The sequence below is a fragment of the Rhineura floridana genome, chromosome 1 (assembly GCF_030035675.1).
Source record: "Rhineura floridana isolate rRhiFlo1 chromosome 1, rRhiFlo1.hap2, whole genome shotgun sequence".
Lineage (NCBI taxonomy): Eukaryota > Metazoa > Chordata > Lepidosauria > Squamata > Rhineuridae > Rhineura > Rhineura floridana.
Window position 1 is genome coordinate 203,927,653 of NC_084480.1, and position 21,660 is coordinate 203,949,312.

The 21,660-nt window shown below is 42.2% G+C and overlaps 1 protein-coding gene and 1 pseudogene across 1 annotated transcript in view; both read left to right on the forward strand.

Annotated features, from left to right (window-relative positions):
* Window positions 1-21,660, forward strand: part of PHLPP1 (PH domain and leucine rich repeat protein phosphatase 1) — a 189,724-nt gene that overhangs the window by 33,549 nt on the left and 134,515 nt on the right. The window lies entirely within an intron of this gene.
* On the forward strand, window positions 2,849-10,343 carry LOC133375579 (proteasome activator complex subunit 3-like; annotated as a pseudogene).

The following is a 21,660-nucleotide window of genomic DNA, read 5'->3' on the forward strand; positions in this document are numbered from 1 at the left end:
CGTTTGTCCTAAGAGAAGTTTTCATAATAAGATGGCCAGTGTATGTTTCTGTCTGTTATAGGAACACAGGAAGCTGCCTTATATTGAGTCAGGCCTTTGGTCTATCCATAATGTCTGCACTGGTTGGCAGAATCCCCAGGGTTTCAGACTCATTCATTCATTGGCGATCATTCATGGCCGAGTAAGATTGTCTTCCCAGATAAGGTCTTTAACGGTGGGTCTGTAAGTGACTGTGGGGGCCAATTCTAGATCCACACAGTGTCCCACAGTGAGGACATCGGTTTCCAGATGGAAGACAGTCATGATGAGGATTTGCTTGATGTGCCTTCTGCTTAGCTCATTTGTCCCTTTCTCCCTGTACTCGTGCTTCTTCAAAGTCCATAGCACCTTTGATGATAACCAACCTCCAATTGGGACGCTCATGGGCCAAAGCTTCCTAGGTCTTACATTTTTGTAGATTAGCTTTAAGAACATCTTTAAACCTCTTTTGCTGTTCACCGATATTTTGTTTCCCATCCTAAAGTTGGGAGTAAAGTAGTTGCTTTGGAAGATGATGATCAGGCATTCGAACAACATGGCCAGTCCAGCGAAGTTGATGTTGAAGGATCATTGTTTGAACACTGGTGGTCTTTGCTTCTTCCAAAACACTAACATTAGTCTGTCTGTCTTCCCAAGTAATTTGCAGAATTTTCCAGAGGCAGCGTTGGTGGAATCTTTTAAGAAGTTGGGAGTGGCGGTCCATGTTTCACAGGTGTACAGTAAGGTCGGTAGTACAATGGCTTTGTAAATAAGCATTTTGGTCTCCCTGCGAATATCGCGATCCTTGAACACTCTACTCTTCATTCGGGAGAATGTGGCACTCGCAGAGCTCAGACGATGTTGAATTTCAGCATCGATGTCAGCTTTTACAGAGAGATGGCTGCCAAGATAGGAAAAGTTATCAACATTCTCCAGTGTCACACCATTAAGCTGGATTGATGGTGCTGCAGAGGGACTAGTTCACACCTGGTGATGAAGCACTTTGGTTTTTTTTTTTATATTAAGCGTGAGCCCAAGCTTTCCATATGCTTCTGCAAAGACATTTAGGATAGTTTGAAGATCTTTCTCTGAATGTGCGGAGACTACATTATCATTGGCATATTGAAGTTCTACGACAGAGGTTGACATTACCTTACTTTTTGCTTTCAGCCTACTGAGATTAAAAAGCTTTCCATCTGTTCGATATATAATTTCCACACCAAGAAGTTTCCCCTCAATAAGGTGTAGAATCATAGCAATGAAGATAGCAAATAAGGTCGGAGCAATGACACATCCCTGTTTTATGCCTGATCAGACTCTGAATGGATTGCTCTGAAAGACATTGTTATCCAAAATTGTCACTGTATGTTGTTATGAAGGAGTCGCAAAATAGTCACAAATTATCAGGGCATCCAGTTTTCAGAAGGATGGTCCAGAGAGCAGTTTGATTCACAGTATCAAAGACCTTAGTCAGATCAATAAACGCCACATATAAAGATTGGTTCTGCTCCCTGCATTTTTCTTGAAGCTGTTGTGCAATGAAGATCATGTCCACTGTCCCCCTGGAAGGGCGGAAACCATTTTGAGATTCGGGGAGGATATCTTCTGAGAAAGGTAGGAGGCGATTTGCGAGGATCCTTGCACGGATATTGCCTGTGGTAGCAAGAAGAGAAATGCCTCGATAGTTCCCACGATCTGTTCTATCACCCTTCTTAAAAGAGTGATAATTATGGCATCCCTAAAGTCTTCCAGGATCTCCTCCCTCATCCAGATTGTTTCAGTGAGCTTATGAAGTTGTTGTGTAAGTTCAGGCCCACCTTCTTTAAAGACTACAGTCTGTCTGAGCCCTGCCTGCAGATGCTGGGACCTGAACCTGGGACCTTCTGCATATAAAGCAGATGCTCTACCACTGAGCCATAGTGCTTCTCAAATCCTCTCACTCTTGCTATCAGCGCAACAAGTGGGCAGTCACTTTAATGGCTCTTGGGATATATAAAGCTGCCTTATCACATCAGACCATGTGTCTATGTAGCCCCATCTTGTCTCATCTGACTAGTAGTGGCTGGCCCTCTTAAGGACCTAGGCTGAGCTGCTACCTCAGGTTCTTTTGAGTGGGAAATAAACCAGAGATTTGAATCTGTGACCTTAAGAATGCAAATCCTAGAATGTTGGATACAGACAGTTCTCCACTAACTGGATGAACCTTCAGGTGGTAGGGTGTGGGAAGAGGATTTTTGTTGATTATCTGTTCTCCTGCGAGCTCCATATGCTCCTGAAAATCTGTTTTGGATTTTGGAGGACCCTCTGGAACAGTGTGGGAGATGGTCTTGGGAGCCAAATGGGGAATTAGCAAAAATTGCCTCATTCCCCCACCCTGCGCTTTCCTCCAGGGGGAGCCTCTCCTGACACAGAGTCCCTTCTGTTGATGGGAAGACAAGTCTGGATCTTACTCATACTCTGGCCATACTGTCTTCTGGTTTGCGGAGCACCACCCTGTTAGCTCCTCTAGGAAGCCCTTCCCAGAGCAAATGGCAATGGATGTAGTGATAGACTTCACTCCTCTGTGCCTAGTGTGGAGGTCATTTGTATCATGCATCCTCTTGAGCCCTGTGTTCCTGTTCAAAGATTTCTGCAGTTACAGTACATTGCCAGTAAGAGTAGTTGGTCAGCTTCAGTGTGTGTAGGAAAATAAGTTCCTTGGGAAAGCTCAGGGTGAGGGTGGTGGTGGTGTTTTGCTCCTAAAGTCTGCATGAGTGTGTCATCTGACCTCATTTAGCTGCCCCTTATGCAAGGCCATTCTGGATTTCATGGAATATTTTACTATGCTCAAATGACCAGCTTCCTAGACATTTTAGATGGCTGCTTGGTGATCCTGTTGCATTTTTATGGTGGGGATTGTGTCAGATGTCATAGTGCAGCAGTGGATCCAGACCAGTGCATCGGTAAGATTCTTCTTGTGTTTGCTTTTTAAAGTAGGATTAAACCTTGGTTTCTTGGCCTACTCTCCTTGAATATCTGTGTCCCATAACAGAATTGGTCTACAGGAGAGGTGCCTTATGCACTTTCGGACCTGCAAAATAAGTTTATCTCCGCTTCAGGGCCTGTGCCATGCATATTGCAGATTAGGTTATATAACAAAGTGGAAGCTCCAAAATAAGTTGCATGAAGCTGCATGAGTATTCATGTCTGAATGAAAAATAAGGCCTGTGGCTGTCATTTTGAAATTGGCTTTCATTAACGTGGCATGATGCTGAGACATGAAGGGTAAGGGTGGAATATGCAAAATAGTACACACAGAAACAATGAGAGTGGAGTTCCCTTTATGACAGTCTGCTCATCATTTTGCAATAGCTGGCCTGCGCATCTTGTTATGATGTTGATTGAGATCCATCAGCTCTATAGCCCCCCTTGCAGCATTAGAAACCTGTCTGAAAGATAATAAGACTAGTTGTAGTGAGGCACAAATTCACCTTCTGTCAGCTCTTACCAAGTGGACTATGTGTTATGACAATTATTTTCCAACCTCTAGGAGTTGCTCAACAGGAAGTATGCAGTCACATTTGGCTATAAGTTAATTTTATAGAAGTAGGTTGAAAGTACATTGCGATATAGTTACTTCAGCTTTATATCTGTCGCTCTGCACCTCAGTGCCTTTTAGATGGCCACTCCTGGTTTAAAAACCTTGGGATTTCCCTGTATCACTCTTCAAGTGTTTTTTTTTCCATTAATGATTAAGTATGCTTATCTGAACATGTGTATCATGTAATACTGAACTTTGGGGGGGGGAACTTGAATGATGTTTCTCTGTGTTGCTTTTGAAGGCAGAGTTAGTTGCTTATGCTTTTACTGGCTGCAATATCTTTAATGGGTGTAAGTAGCTCTGGCTGGATGGCCTGGTGAACCAAGTTGTAGCTCTGTTATCATTACTGAGGATTGTGAAGTTTTACAGGGAAGAAAATAATTGATTCCCCTCCCTTTATAATTAAGAACCTATCAGGAATCTACTTTAAGTTAAAGTATTTTTGCTTGTAATTAGCAAATAATATTTTTCTAGTATTCTAGTATCTTTCTGCATCCGCATTTTTTTAAAAAAAGGCTAAAAGAAAATGGTAGCGTGATCCTCCACTAAATGAAGATCTGGGAGTTAATAGTAACATCTACTCAGACAGACTGAAGGGAAATGCAGTATATGGAATACAGGCCTACACACACGTGTGTGTACACACTTCTCTCTCTATCTATCTAAGGAATTTAAATAAGGGTTGAGTCACATCACCAATTTTTAAATAGCAATGACTGTGGAGTTTATAGCTTGACTGTGGCCCAGTGCAGACATAACCTTTCCGGTTTCCTAATCGTAATTAAAAGATCTGGAGCCTGTCATAGGCTTGCATGCTCCCCCTTCACCCTCCTGGGCATGAATCCCTCCCCTCTTTCCATGGTGCATCCTAATTGTTTGGTTTGCATTGGTGCTAAACATATTGGGGTTTGCAATCCCATGTCACGCCCATGTTTCAAACCTTGTCTACAAAGGCAGTCTTAGCTTTGTGTTAACCCAGTGTCTATAAGTAGCCTTATTTGCAGTGCCGGTAGGATTTATCACAAACTCTGAATGAAGAACTGTTAGATGGATGATTATTACTGATTTAGTGGTTCAGCATGTGTGTGTGTGTGTGCATTATGCTGTAGTTTTGAATATATTTGATACTGGATATGTTGGAAGGCAATACTATTTTGCTCTGCAACAAAGAAACACCGATCCATTCTTTTAACCCATTTTTAGCCAATGCAGGGAAGGGGATGAGAGCATGCAAGCCTGCTGTTTTCCTTCTGCTCTTCTAACTATTGTTAGGGGACTAGGAAAGTTATGCCTTTAACAGGGACTGGGTGAATGCCATGTGTATCTCTCTCTGCTGCAAGAGGGAGTAAAAGCAGCTGGAGGTAAGGGTTAAGAAGCCCTTATCTTTCTCACCATTCCTCTTCTGTAGGTCTTCATCTTTGGATTGCTGTTTGAGTGGCTGCATTGTGTAGAAAAAAAAGATACAGTGTATTAGCCTCAGAAGCCTCACTGTATTTTTATTTTGTGTATCGATATATTTTATTCTCTCCCTCAGCACCTGGCATGATTTTTGAAGGAGAATTCCTCCAGACAGGAGTCTGTTTCCTGCTTGTTTGTTTTGTCCTCCACTCCCTCTGGAGCACCAGGTGGATGACACTGGAAGGTAACAGACCAATTGGTGTCTGGGCGCAGTGCCATCCTACCACGTGGATAGATGGGGAATCAGCCAAAGCAAAGTCTCACTTGGGAAATGTTGGGCAGGATTTTTATGAAACAAAATATTCATGGAGCTCATTGCTTTGCTGTGCAACCATCTCTAAACTTGAAGGCATTTGTTGTGTTTGATTCCCCACATTTCCTCCACTTCCAGTAACTGGCTGGATGAAAGCTCAGTAGTTGGTGGTCACAGTTCTTAATTCACTGAAAACGAGAGAGCGGTTGGTGGCCAAAGGGGCAAGGATGTTGTCCTCCTTGCTTTTTTTTTTGATATCACATTGGTGTAAATATTTAAAAAAAACCAGATAGTTGAAAAAGCAAATAGTTCATGTACGTCTGGTGAGAATGAGCTATGAAATGGAGTTCTGGTACAATGGGAAAGCACAGATGGTTCACAGGGGCGTTGGGAGGAATAAACCCATTTTCCTAGGCATTATCTTGTGCCCTCAGGGCAGGACTTCGGGGCAAAAGTCCAGGGCCCCACCCCACAGAATGAATGGGAGGGCTCCCAAATGCACCAGGGCTGGCTTTTGGCATTTTGAAGTCAGTGACATAAATAAACATTACCATTTGAAGGGGTTGAGGGTATGTGTAGGGAGTTGAAGGTCTGAAAAAAACCTGGAAAAATTGGAAAACACTCACTCATTCACTAACTCTTTTTTCCCATTCCCACTTGCCCCCAAATTTTCTGTGTTTTTTTCCTGGGCCTTCACATCTCTAGGTGGGTGTAAGGTATAAGTCAAGAGTCTAAAAGTATGCAACTACACCATTGCTTTCTCCTGAGTTCTAATGATAGGCGTGAGAGAGAATACCAGCGGTTGCATTTGCCATGTATAATTTGTGCCTCTTTTCTTGCAACAAAACCTATTTAGTACATCTTCTGTCATCAGGAAAGCAAATAATATGTTTGCAAGTTATATGAATTTGATCCCACAAGTTGTAATAGCTTTACATCAACTTACGCCAACTTGGATAGCTTTAAAAGAGGATTAGACAAATCCTCTCCCTTCCCTGTTGGAGGCAGTGTGCCTCTGAATATCAGTTGCTGGGAATTGCAAATGGGGAGAGCCCTGCCTGTGGGCTTCCTATTGGCATCTGGTTGGCTGCTGCGAGAACAGGATGCTGGACTAAGATGGGCCTTTGGCTTGATCCAGCAGGCTCTTGTGTTCTAATGAAAGAGAAGGTACCTGAGAAGAATTTGTAAAGAAAAAATGCTCACATTTAGGCTTCTTTAAGCCAGTGTGGTGTAGTGGCTAGAGTGTTGGGCTACGACCAGGGAGACCAGGGTTTGAATCCCCACACAGCCATGAAACTCACCTTAGGCCAGTCACTGCCTCTCAGCCTCAGAGGAAGGCAATGGTAAACCACCTCTGAATACCGCTTACCATGAAAACTCTATTCATAGGGTCACCATAAGTCGGGATCGACTTGAAGGCAGTCCATTTCCATTTTCCAAGGGGTTCTGTTTCATCTACCTGATTTTTAAAAGGGCATAATGAGATATGGAAATTACTTTGTCATGTCTTTAATATACAATTGGGTACATGGCATATATTTCCCATGAGGGATGGTTGAAAGATATGTAGCTCAATCCTGTGCATGTTTACTTAGAAGTAAGTGTTGGTAAGTTCAGTGGGACTTACTTCCCTAGTAAGTGTGTTTAAGATTGCAAGCTTGGACTCTGCACCCTATAAAAGACAATACTACTAAAACTGTTACTTGTGCTCTGGAACATGTCCAGTAGAGGGTGACAAAGATGCTGAAGAGTCTGAAGCCCAGGTCCTGAGAAGAAAGATTGAGGGTATATCTAGCTTGGAGAAGAGATTATTAAGAAGCGATGTAATGGCCATTTTCAAATATTTGAAGGGTTGTCGTATTTGACAATGGAGGACATTTTGTTTTCTGTGGTTCCAATGGGCTCAAATTACAATAAAAAGCATTTATATTAAACATGAGGAAGAACTTCTTGATGGTATGAGCTGTGAAAAAGATGGTCTTGGAGAGTGGTGAACTCTGCTTCATTTAGAGGTTTTTAAGTACTGGCTGGATAGCCACCTATCAGTGGATTTCCTGAACCAACGGGTTGGACTAGGTGAACTCTTGAGGTACCTCCCAACTCTATATTTCCCCCCCATTGAAACTACTTAAATATTGTGTGTGTGCATGTGATGTTTGGCCATGGGAAGGTGGTAGCGGGGTGTTATGTTGTAACTTCCAGCGACCATAAAGACAATGGTTTGCTTGGGTGGTCGCATGCGCAGAACAGAATGAGAAGGATCTGGCTAGGGATAGTGGCTCCCCTGCCCTACCGTGGCCTCCCTCCCTGCTCAAGGTGGACCTGGAAGTTAAGAGCAAGGTAGACTCTTTCAGGGAGGGGATCACAGGTGAAGCTGAGGATCTAGTGGCAATTCCCCCCCAAAGAAGCTTTTAGAACTCAAAGCATTCCTTAAGGATCCCATTCTGAACATTCATGATCTCACCCATATCCACTCAGACATGAATCTTCCTGTCCCAGATCCGATCCTGCTCTCAAACAGTTATGATGGACTGGATGAGCCCAATATGAAAAAGAGAAAGCTGGAAGACTGTGGAGAGACCTTCCAGGATACCAAAGTTTTTGTCATGCCTAATAGGATGCTGAAGAGTAACCAACAGCTAGAGGACATCATTGACAAGGTGAAACCCGAGATCCAGCTGCTGATTGAGAAATGCAGCATGGTCAAAATGTGGGTGCAGCTGCTGATTTCCAAGGATGGCAACAACTTTGTCTTGTGGTGTTTTGTTTTTAAAAACTTCAGAAAGAAAACATATTTCTAATACATTTTTTAAAAAATTGGTTAGTTTTCAGCCATTTTCAAGATGCAATAAGTGATTTTACCATGTATGAATGTGCGAGGCAATTTCACCTTGTGGAGAATCTTTTTCCATATCAGATATGATCATCTGAATTGAAATACCCACATAATGCTTCTAGTCTTGCAGAGAAGTTCAGGTAGGACTTTCTCTGATGAAATGGGGAAATTATTTGAGGAGAGGTGCTAGCAAGGGGTCTCAAAATCTGCATTGCCTTGATTGCCTTGTCAATACTTCACAGCTAGTGGAACACAATCAGCTTTCATTTAAACAAGGGCATGTTTCTGACTTCTTGGTGGAGATGAAATATCTTGCGCAGAAGGCTGTCTGACCTGATTAACATTTACCCAGTATTCTATGAAATCACAATTGCTTTCCTAAACTCTCTTTTTTAAATAAAGAAAAGGATCTGTTCTATCCAAATTCTGCTAAATCGATTCTGTGAAGTGGTCAATGGTAACCAACCCTGCATATTATGTAAATATGATAAGCTTTTTAAAAATAATTGCTGCGATTAGGAGAAAATTAGGCTTTCTCATCACAGACGTTTCAACCACACAGAAGCTATTTTGTATTTAGCTTTATATTTTAAGTGAATTGGAAGTAAGGCTAGTATGGTTTTTTTTAAAAAAACAACACTTGTTAAATATGACTGTTAATTAATTTATTTTATTATTTGATTTATATCCCACCCTTCCTCCCAGCAGGAGGAATTGCTGTGGGGCTTGCTTGCACGAGTACCGTCCCCACTCTCTTTTAAAATTAGTGCGTGTGAATTTCCGAGTTGAGCTGCGGAGGACAAAAGTCTTGTGTTTGAGATGTTATTGGGTGATGTGTACTAGCAAAGCTTTGCTCTCTTTTTTAAAAAAAATTGACTATACTTAAGAAAATTCTGCTGCTTTCTTCTCTAGCAAGCTGCTGACATGCTATGCTGGCGTTTTTTAAATGAAGCCTTACCATGTTTCCCTTCTGCTGACTACAAGCGCATGATGTAATCGGGGATATTCTGTCCTTTTGGTTTCATGTTGTGGTATGTGGCTTCAGTGTAGCTGTTTCTCTTAAGAGGCTGAAGAGACTGTTCGTATTAAACAGACTGTGGTATTAATGAGGGAGCTTTCAAAAGGGTGTAGAAATCAGGTTTTGTACGGTGTGCATGGAAATGTAGCTTCCTAACCAAGCCAAACCTGATTTCTATGTGATTTGGGGCCTGGTTCCAAGTAGTGTGGGTTAAGAGAGGGAAGTGGGAAGACAATGAAGAACTCTGAATTTCTCAACATCTCAGGCTAAGCCACCATTTTGAAAGCTGCAATACTAAACATCACAAGTCTATGGCCTAAAGACTTGCTTCAAAAGGCAGGGCTGGAACCAATGAGTGGAAATTCCTGCATTGAGTAATTCTCAGCGCAGGAATCTTTGAAAGGGTCTAATCTCTCAGCCCCCTTAACTAACCATTTTTATTCTGGAAGAATATATACCTGGTCCATTTTGCTATTTGCATACAAATGTGGCCAGCATCAGGTGACACTGGCAGTTAGGTTTGTTCTTTGTAAACCATTTTGTGTGTGTGTGTTTTTGGAAAAGTGTCCTAAAATGCTGTAAATAAAGGAGAGATTGGTTCCAGCTGCTGGTCGACCTCTTAACATTCAGAACCATAGGATGGCTTCTTAAAAAATGAGAAAATTGAGCTTTTTGTCATGTTTCAGCTTGTATCTGAAAGTGAAGTGCCATTGTATTGGCCCCACAAACGAAAGTTGAAGAGCAGGTAGGGACCATGATCAAAAGCTGTACGTGTGACTTTGGATGGAAGGAAAAAGGAGGGTGCTCCTTTACCCACTTCCAGGTCAAGCACACCCATTCTGCATTGTGTAATACAAAGCTGCAGCTAGATATGCCCATTTTTGGGCCTCAAAACCTTTCCAGCTGTTGCATCTGACCTCAGCGAGGGCAAGGCTTGATACAGGAAAGAGAGTGCGGCCATAGACAGAATGGTAAACTTTGATAACTGTCTGGTTTGGCTAGAAAGGCAGGTGCTCTGTTGGTTGATGAGCCCCTATGTTTATGCCTGGGGGGTATTCTAGGTTACCTGGAGGCTTTGCAGCATGATAAAGAACCTTCTGCTTCTAGTTCCATGCTGGTACCGCTGATACGGGGTTATATCCAACGGTTATGCAAGGAGAAAGCAGCCCATGCAACCTAACTCCCCCTCCCATACCTCCCAACCCCCTGTCTGCTGGAACAAGGTCCCTCTGCCCAGTTTTGCACAGTTGCATTGTAGTTCTGTACTGCACAGTCCCTGCTGTTCAGGAAGGTCTCTGGAGAAGTTTTTCAGGGCTGCAGCAGGGAGGAGGAAAAGAGAGATCATTGCACAAGCTGCCTTCTGATCACACAGCCATTGGATGAAAAGTATGGGTTTTATGAGTCGATAAACTGTTTTACTGTTTAGTTTGTTGTTAATTAAATTTATATCCCACCCTTCCTCCCAGAAGGAGCCCAGGGCATCAAACAAAAACACTAAAAACATCTTAAAAACAAAACATCTTTAGAACATGTTGTTTAAAGAATCTAAAAACAATTCCAACACAGATGCAGACTGGGTTTTCTTTTATTTTTATGCTATGATTTCTGTTTTATCGTAAGCCAACCTGAGTTTGGTTTTCACATAGAAAGCTGGAAAGCAGGCTCCATCCTTAAGCTAGTGACATTCTCAGGACCACTTAGTCGGTGAAACGGCTGGTCTGGATACTTGTGTTTTTAGGAAGTCAGCAGCAGATACTTTGTTTTGCAGCAGTCATTGAGTCTTCCTATATTCCCGTCAGCTGACTATAAGAGGCAACCTTATGCTGAATCAGACCAGTGATCCATCTAAGCAGCACTTGTAGGCCTTTCAGTAATCTTTTTTTTCAAACTGGAGATTCCGCATTATCATTTGAGGGCCGAAATCTCCAGAGGGATATCCTGGCATAACTGCTGTAGTAGGTATATCTGCAGTAGCAGCATTATGCTCATGAGAATCATTACGTTTGTATTACATTCTTATCCTGCCACTCCTCCAAGGAGCTCAGGGCAGCATGCAACAGGGATGGGGATCCTGTAGCCCTCCAGACATGGGTGGACTAAAACTCCCATTGTCCTTGATTGTTGGCCTTGCTGCTTGAGGCTGATAGGAGTCGGGAGTCCAACAACATCTGAAGGACATCAGGTTGAAATAGGCTGCTTTACACACTGCATCACCCTGTAGGCTTGTGTGGGCTAGCTGTGTGGTTGGGAACAGACCTAGCTTGTGACACTTCCCAAAGTGTCCTTTTAGTGATTAAGAAATTGGTGACTCTTGACTGAATTAGGGGGATGTAATGAAGCTTGTTGACTCAAACGTCTCATGGTAGAACTAGGCCATGGCCCAGCTTGTTTCTAGTATTTCCTTGAATAGATTTGCTCTCCCCTCCCAGTAAATGAAGGTTATGTCTCTCTGCCACTCCTTTTGTGGACTGTGTTTTTCTGGTCCTCTTCTCATGGCATTGCAGTTTTTGTCAGCATTGCTTGCTGTGCTCTTCAATAAATGCTTCATTGTAATATGGATCACAACAAACAGCTATTGTACTACTCTTTTTTTAGAATGAATGTCTCCTGTGTTCCCCTGCTAGTAGGGATAAAAAGGGGACGCTTCAGCCCTAAGAGCAAGCCATTCTCTGCCCCTCTGAGTTTCTGCCTTTCTTCCCCTTGCTGCTTTCATCTTAATTTCTCTCTCTTTCTAGGATGGCTATCTGCAAGGCTTCCAATAATAATTTGTCTGTCTAGAACATTGCATTCCCCTCCTTTGTATAGCATGAAATGTGTGGCAACTAGAAAAGAAATCTTTTTAGCAAACAAATTGGAGGTCTTGATGGAGTGTCAGACAGGATTGTCTGCTCTGTTGGGGAAACTCTTCATTGCAGGATTTTGCTTCATAGGGAGTATCACTCAGATGTATTTTGTACCTGGACATTCCCGCCTAAATGTTATAGGTGGACTGTGTGTGACCCCAACCTTATTTTATGTGGCCCTGATGCCTTCTGAAGTTGCCCTTTTCTCCCATCCAGTCGGAACTCCTTTCTTTCTGTGTAGTTTCACAACAACTAAAAGAGACAGTATTTTATTTGATTAAATTTACGTTTTAATATACACCTCCTTCCAGTTTTATAGTTTGGGGAAAAGCTATCTGACAACAAATTGGTAAGCTTCTGGTATGTGTACAGTATACTGAAGTCAGAAAGGAATTACTTGCACTTGCTTTTCAGAACAGTGGAAGTATTTGTCTGTTGCATACCTTTTTTAAAAAATCACCTGAATGTTAGGAGAAAGTTGTCGCTTGGGTAGAGCATTGCCTTGTACGCAGAAGGTTTTAGCTGCAATTCCCAGCATCTCCGTGTAGCACTGGGAATGCCCTCTGATTGAAACTCTGGAGAGCCACTGCCAGTCAGTGTAAATACTGAGCTAGATGAACGACTCTGCTTCCTATGTCCTTATATATTTATTTGAGAGTAACCCTATCAAACCCAGTAAAGCTTTTTTGTATCGTCCAGGTTCTAGAAATGGAGTTTTAGACCCTTTGAAAGCCCACTGTGAATTGTTTGCAAGGCACCTTGAGGGTTAAGTTGCTCGCCTCCATATCAATCTTCTTGAAGCCCCATTCACATTTACTGTAGTCCCAACTGAGGTGCCCAGTGCAATGTCTGCTGCAAATTCTTGGTTTTGGTTTCACTTGATGCGGTCTGATGTTGTGGACAAAGTGCTTGCAACAATGCAGCCAGCAACGTGTTTTCTTGACCCTTGCCCTTCTTGGCTTATTGAAGCTTGCTGAGGGGGTATGACCAAGTAGATCCAGGATGTGGTCAGCACATCTTTATAGGAGGGAGTGGTCTCAGCCACCCTGAAAGAGGCTGTGATCCAACTGTTCCTGAAAAAGCCTACCCTAGACCCACTGGTTTGTGACAACTACTGTCTCATCACAAATATTCCACTTTTAGGGAATGTGATCAAGAGTGGTGTGGCACAGCAATTGCAAGTACTCTTGGATGAAACAGATTATCTTGACCCATTCCAGTCTGGGTTCAGGCCTGATTATGGGGCTGAATTGGCCTTGGTCACCCTGATGGATGACCTTGATAGGGAGAAAGGCAGGGTGTGTGTAACCCTGTATTCAGCTTGAACTCTCAGCAGCTTTTGATACCATTAACCATGGTATTCTTCTAGATAACTTGGTGAGATGGACATCAGAGGCACTGTTTTACAGTGGTTCCAATCCTATCTCCAGGGTCAGTTTCAGAGCATAGCATTGGATGATTGTCTTTCGGGTCCCTGGCAGTTGTGCTGTGGGGTGCCTCAGGGTACCATCTTGTTCCAATCCTGCCTAACATCTCTATGAAGTCATTGGTCATTAGGAGATTTGGGGCGAGATGTCAGCAGTACATTGATGATACCTGCGTCTGAATTGGAAGAGGCCATGCAAGCTCTGATGGTGGGCTGGATGAGGGCCAATAAGCTAACTCTGAATCCTGTCAAGATGGAGGTGCTGTGGATAGGTGGTTCCTGAGTTCAGATAATTGGTCAATTGCCTGCTTTGGATGGGGTTGTACTCCCCCTGAAAGAGCAGGTTTGTAATCTTGGGGTGCTCCTGGATCCATCTTTGTCACTAGAGGTCCAGGAGACCTCAGTGGCTAGGATAAGACACCTGTGGCTGTATCTGGTTTGGGATAACCTGACCACTGTTGTCCATGCATTGGTAACCTCCAGACTGGATTACTGTGATGTGCTCTATATGGGGTACCCTTGAGGTTGGTCTGGAAGCTGCAGCTGGTGCAAAATGTGGTGGTGCAACTGCTTATCACCAGCATGTCACCCTGCTGCTGTAAGAATTACATGGCTACCCATGGTCTAAGTTCAGGGTGCTGGTTTTAGTGTACAAAGCCCTATATAGCTTGAAGCCAGGGTACCTGAAATATCATCTTATCCGTTACATATCTATTTGATTACTGTGCTCTGCAGGTCAGGGTCTCCTGCAGATACTATCTCATCAGGAAGTCCATTCTGCACAACATAGGAACTGGACCTTTAGTGTTGTGGCACCTACCCTTTGGAATTCCCTCCCCTTAAATATTAGACAGGCACCATCCCTGTTACCTTTTCATCACCTACTGAAGACCTTCCTCTTTCAACAAGTGTTTTAAGTAAAATGGCAATATCCCCAGTCTGCGTCTGTATTGGAATTGTTTCTAAGATTTTAAAAAGTTACTTTAAATATTTATTTTAAGATGCCTTGTTTTTAAGATTTTTTAAATTGTTTTTAGTGTTATATTGCTTGTTTGCTGCCCTGGGTGCCTTCTGGGAGGATGGGCAGGATATACATTTAATAATAAATAACTAAAATAAGCCCAGTGAGGCTTGCTTCTGAGTAGACTTACATAGGGTAGGGAATTCAAATCTGAACAAACAATGGTGAAAATTGAAGGAGTGCTGTCTTTATTCTGAATTAACTAATCCAGAGCATACTCATGTCTGGCTTCACCCATCACTGACATGCAGCTTGTGGCAATTTACCCCTGGAGCATCGTGGCACCCCAAAGAAAAAAAGTTACCCACCCCTGTACTATATGGCAGTTGACCACCAGTATGCCCAACCATCTGTTGGTACAGTTGCCACAGTGCAAAAACATGAATTTAACTAGCAGCAATTTGGGACAGAAAACTTCCCTGTATTTCTTCTATAAAAGAAGAATGTTTCATAAAAATGGCAATAATGTATTGATGTCTGTGGGTCTATTACTGTATGACTTTGGCAACCCTTTGTCTAGTGTAGAGTAAATGAAAACTATGCTATCCAGGCATTCTAGACTTCCCAGTTATTTTGAGGGTTTGGATTCCCCCCCCCCCGGGAAATCCATGTAACATGTAGCTCCCATGGAATGTAGCCCAATATTCTTTTTTTGGGGGGGGGTAGTAAGATCTGAACAGGGTAGTTCATGACAGATGCTATTGGAGGTCACTGATTCATAGGGTTGCCATAAGTCGTAATTGACTTGAAGGCACATAACAACAAAGTAAAATGGGCCTATTCCAGTTGAAGTTACTACTGCTCCAGTTCAGATGTATAAAACTCCTATATAACTTCATTATTTAGACCAGTGGTTCCCAAATTGTTTTCCCCATGGACCACTTGAAAACTGCTGAGGGTCTTTGCAGGCCACTTAATGATTTTTCTGCCTGTTGTAGCATTTGCAGTGTGCTGTGCTAGATGCTGTATGGTTTTTAATTCTGTTTTTATTGCTTCTTTTATTTCTTATATATTGCATTTTATTGCATTATAATTTGAATTCCACAGGATGCAGTAAAAATACAATTAAAAATCAACATGACTACCTAATGTGACAGATATGCCATCTCCCATCTTCATCCATAAATTCACAGACATGCTGTGGACCACCTGAATCATGCTTGTGGACGGGTGGTGGACATAGACATAGAATAGTATAGTTGGAAGGGGCCTATAAGGCCATCGAGTCCAGCCCCCTGTGGTCTGTGGACCACAGTTTGGGAACCCCTGGTTTAGACTAATGAATATGGCAAGTCCTTTTCTTTTCATGCTTCCCATCTGTGTGTGCAGATTATAACTGTCCAGTCTGGCTGGCCCACCGGTCATGACCCCATAGTCCTTGTTACAAATGCTATTTTATGTTTGTTGAGGTAGCTGCATCTCATCACTTTAGAATTATTTATTTATTTATTATTTGATTTATATCCTGCCCTTCCTCCCAGCAGGAGTCCAGATGCCTTTCCAGGATAATTCTTGGGCGGCTGGTGTAGGAGAGGTTGATGGCTTTGACTAGAAACTGTTGGCCACAGATTCCCTCTTCCTGCTCTAAAGAATTGCAACCTTCTTGTTTCTGTACTTTCTCAGGGGTCTTGCGTAGTGGTTATTTTAATCTAACTTTTCTCTGTCTCATTCCCTTCCTGCTTGAAATTCTTCCTTCACCAAGTGTCGGGTATATTTATGGGCCAGATGCTGATGTGTTACCGTTCCTTCCCAGCCGTATTCTGTCGCTGCACTGACAGATCCTTGAGTAAAATGGGTGCCATCTTCTCTTTCTGTAGCGGATCCTGCAGCCTCTTGAAGTTTTGCTCCTGTTTCTCATAGTCTGCTTCCGTCAGCCTATGCATGAATTGACAGAATTGCAGTTCTGCCCTGTTAAGTCTTGCACATCTGATAAGCCTCCCATGGGTTGCAGTCCCTTGTGTGAAGGAAGGAGCACTTCCATCCACAGAAGGGCAACTCTTGATCCAAACCATTGTTCTATAAAGAAACCAGATAGTTGAGTTTTTATATTAAAGGGTTATGTAACACACATCAGGTGATATTCTACATTGTGCAACTGGATGTCCCCTTTTCCTGCCCACAGTCCTCCACATGCCCCCCAATCTAGTCAAGATGGTCCCCAAATCGTCTGGAGCAAATTTGGGAGGCACGTAGGAGGGTAAGGGAGGAAGGGGAAGCCCCATTCTGCTTACAGAAGCCTGTTCTTATAGGCGGACATAAATGGATGTCTCCCATTGGTTTTGTTCTTTGGTGAAAATGGGCTTTATCAAGTAGGAATGGGGCATGTTCTGGTTACTTTAATTAAGTGGGTGTGTTAGTGCTCTACTCCATGTTAACTTTGGTCATGACTTCACCAAATTGTAGTGGGGAAGCTGTTAGTTTTGCTGGTAGTTGTCTCTTGAAGGGGGTATATTTCATTTTTTTCTTTAAAAGTGAAAAGGCCCTCCCCCACTGAGGTGGGATAGCCAGGTCTCTAAAGCAGGGGTGGGACGTCTGTGGCTCTTCAGACGGGGTGTTGGACTACAACTTCCATCATCCCTGACCTTTGGCCATGCTGACTGGGGGTAATGGGATTTAGACTCCAACATCATCTGGAAGGCCAGATCCCATTCCTTGCTTGAAGGAAACATTTAAATAACTAGAATGACTCAGGTAGGGATGCTGGGAGCTGTAGTTCTTATTTCCAGTGAGTATTGTACAATAAGTCTTGAGAGGCTTGGACAGTCTTCTTCCGTGCTGCAGGTTGAAATGAGACATGAGATATCATTTTCCTCAGCTAGACTGTATGCTTCACTCAGTGCTAGAAAAAATGCAGCATTCATGTGACTGAAGCACCACCTTGCAGAGGGCCAGATACCTGTCTTCAACAAATGAGTTGCATTACTACTTACCATGCTTCAAAAGAACCCCATGATGTGGAGAGATGCTGAGGCGGTGGTGTAGGTCAGGCTTTGGGCCTCTGTAAGACAGTTGTATTCAAGGGCACAGTCCTTTAATGATACTGAGGCAGCCCCACTGAGGGTACATCTACACTGTCCCTAACTTTAGAAGGAGCACAAGGCTTCACTGCTATGAAGTCAGTCCACAGTCACCACTCCAGACAAATGGTATGATTGTTTCTTTCAAGATTTTGTCCCCCAAACAGTGTGGCAATTAGTTCTACTACTGTGCCTGCGTGCCTATAAGTAACGTATAACGTAACACTAAGTGGTAGCTTACTATGACGGTGTGAATATTACCCCATTGGTAAGTCAGTCATCTCTGTTCCTGTCAGGTGTCAAACTTTACCTATTCCTGCTTTTCCAGATTACTGATCAGGTGTGGAAATGTAACATTCAAACAACTTGCTCATGAAGTGATGTATACATGCAGTGGGCGCTGTAATAAGTAAGTTACCAGTAGATTCTCCTCATTGTGGAAGGCAGCATGAGGTCAGGTAATACCAGCATGAACATCTTAATTTCTGCCTGCCTAAAGGACAATTGCAACAGACTAGGGAAAGAAAATGATTTATCCTCAAGCTATTTTTTTAAAAAAAAGATTGTGAACTTCTGAAATCTCCGCCTGTGACTTTTCAAACAGTCCAATTTCCTTTGTTTTCCTGCTGTACTTTTCAGATGAAATAGAAATCAGCAAGTAAAATGCCACTTTGTGAAGGCAAAGCAGCCAAAGACCAAGAGTGCAAAGAGCCATTGTGAGCCTTCCAGGCATTGACCTGACTATCTAGTGAGCCATAAAATAGACAAGGGATGGCATAGGTCATCAACTATGTAGAAAGCAGATGTGAAAATAATTCTAAGTTGACCTCAAAGGCTGTTCTTACATGGATGTGTATGACACTACTTTGTGTGTGTGTGTGTGTGTGTGCACACGTGCCTGTACACAAGTTACAGTCATGCAGCAGCATAGAATCTGAGGCAAAATAAAATGCATATGCCAGACAGCATTTTAAGACTTGTCAAGAAAACAAGGATCAGTGAATTAATCAGCTGGGAAAAAAAATAAGACAGTTGCCGTACATTTATATTGCTGTTGGCTAGTGGTCACCAGTTTAGAAACTGGCTGTGGAATGAAAGAAAACAAGGGAGGGGGCATTCCTCTGAGTCGGAGCCCAGATCTTGTATTGCAGAAGGTCCCAGGTTTAAGTCTTTCTGGCACCTGCAGCTGAAAGGATTTCTGGCAGCAGAAATGGAAGAAAACCTCTGTATCACAGACCTGGAGAGCAGCTGCCAGTTTAGTGGTAGATGTCACTAGAGATGTGAAGGCCAGGAAAAAACCTGGAAAATTAGGAAAAAAACTGTTCTTTTACTGAAGCTTTTTTGCTTTTTTCTGAAAAATTGAAGAAAAATGGATTATGGAATGTTTATTTTAGCATGATGAATATATTGTTTCATTGAATCTTGCACACACCCCTTTTCAGTTCTTTTTATGGGAATGAATGCTTTATGTCTGCTTGACGCTGTGGAGGACTAGTGGAGACATAAATAATTTTCTTTGTTATTGATGTTGATGGTTTCTTCTGTTTTTTTTAATTGTTTTTTACCTGCTCCTCATAAACTGGCAAAAAGAAAGAGGTTTCTTACAGTTCAGGTGTTCCTTACAGTTCAGGATCTTGGAAATCCATTTGTTAAAAAAAAGTAAAATTTTTAAAAAAGTAAATTCAATTTATTTATTATTTATTTATTATTTGATTTATATCCTGCCCTTCCTCCCAGCAGGAGCTGGGAGGAATTATTACAATTTGTAATAATTGTTTGAATAAAATGTACTTTTAATATACCAAATGTGATAATTTTATGCCAAACCAACTTGTACATAATTACATTTGATGTTCCTGAAGTAACAAGTGATTTTCAATCTGTAAAAAGTGCTACTATTGCATTTCTTCAATTTTTCCAAAAAAATCTGTTTTTTTCTGAAAAAACAAAAACAAAAAATGTTTTTTTCCCCATGGCTTCAAAATTTCTGAAAATTTTACATCTCTAGGTGGCACAGGGCTAAAAATGTAAATGTACTGCCTTCAAGTCGATTCTGACTTATGGCGACCCTATGAATAAGGTTTTCATGAGGCTGAGAGGCAGTGACTGGCCCAAGGTCACCCAGTGAGCTTCATGGCTATGTGGGGATTCGAACCCTGGTCTCCCAGGTCGTAGTCCAACACCTTAACCACTACACCACACTGGCTCTAGATTGGGCTATATCAAGGTCTGTCTTTGGTGTAAGCCTGCAAATCGCCCTCTCATGATCATAAAATCAATTATTCCAGCAGGGAGGGGATGATGACTGATCTGCATGGATCAGCTGAGAAGGGAGGCAGTGTGTGTGTGTGCATGCGTGCATAGGGTGGGCACCCTCACCTCTGTCATATCTCCCCCCCCCCCGAGGGCCAGTCAAAGGGTGAATGTATTCCTCAGGCCGAACAGATCAGCTAAAGAGAAGAGAGTATCCCCCTTTCCCTGTTTATCAAATAATCTGATACCAGGGGAAGGGAGGAGACAGGGATTTCACAGGCTTAAATCAAGACAGACCCGTGATAATGTCTGATCCAGACCTGCACTGTTTACCACTATTAGTTTCAGTTAATGAGTGTGTCATTTATTAATTGTCCAGAAATGGCATAACATATATTTATTAACATATAATTGTCCAGAAATGGCATAACAAGATATATTTTTATTTTAGAGTTAAGATGTTAGTGTTGATCTGTTTGTAAGTTCTCTGTCAAACCAATGGTGATCAAATAGTTATAGGACATTTTTTCCTTGTTTTTCTTATTGTGTTCCATATGCATGGCCTTGGGTCATGCTTGTATCGTCTAACTATCAGGTTGAGCTTATCATTTCAAGCTTCCGAATTGAGAAACCTCTCTCAATTAATATTTTAGGATATTTTCCCGCCCAAATACCTGATTCTAGAACTTGCTGCTGCTTTTTTTGGGGGAAGGGGCAGGAATCTTTTAAAGTTAATCTACATTTATACTGGGATGCTTTCAGACAACATCGAAGAATAATTTTGGAGGCCGGTATTATTATGGTGCTAGATTGGGCACCAATTAGCTTAATATAAGCGTGTGTTTAGGCACTGTGCAAAGGGGGATACAGTGTTTTGGAAGGGAGGGTGGGTCTGCATAGGTCCATTGGCATCAACCCCCCAGCCGCTGCTATTGCTGCTGCTCTTAGGAAGTTTTTCCCCTCATCAAAAAGCCCTGTGTGTGTTCTAGTGCTTGAAGGATGACTTTTATATGTGTGCTCTTAAATTGGAAGTGATTTGTTCGGAATTGCAGCCTAAATTGTCTTTGGTATATGCATTTTCAACCATTTCTGAAAAGGGCTGTTGAATTCATTTTATCTTGTCATGGGAGTTCTGGGGTGTGTGTGAAATACAGACAACCTGAATATAACATGCCTAAATATGCCACTGAAAGTGTTGAATAAACTTTTTTTGTTCAAAAAGAGGACATCTTCCCTTGAATGGCTTGTTGAAAATGCTACACTACTCCTTCTGAAAGACAAAAGATGTGAGAGGGTGGAATCCCCATGGAATCCTAAATGTGAACACCTGATTTAAGAATTAAAGGCCGTTGAAACTTGGGACCAGTTGGAAGTAGTAGCCTCTGTTTGGATAAAGTGCTGTTCTGCAGATCAGAAACTTGGTGTGCGGTTGTGCGTCATTTTAAGGAGTCAGTGGAAGTTCATGTGAAAAGAGTTTGCTGAAGATATTCCAATTAGGGATTCATTGTGCTGAAGCAACAAATTTGTTAAAGAATTCCACCCCAACAGAGCTGAGAACAACAAGACGACATTTGAATGGTCCATTGCAATGCAGGCTGTACATCTTTCTCCCTGAACAGAATCTGATTCAAAAGAGGCTTCAAGGGGACCTTTCCTTTCAGGTTGTATCCAAATATGACATTCGGCTTACCTTTCAGACTGAAACTTTTAACAACAGGAAAGGCCACTTAAATCATTTTGTTTTGTACTTAGGAGACTGGTCCCACATGCAAAATACATGGCTCTTAAACCCCCAGTCTTTCTTATGGGTCAGAGGAGTCTGTGCACTATTTATTAAAAATACTATGCACATGAATTTTATAGTGAAGAGTTGATTTTAGAATACAAAAGAATCTCTCGAACAGCTCTAAGCAAATGAAGTTGAGAATTCTCAGGCT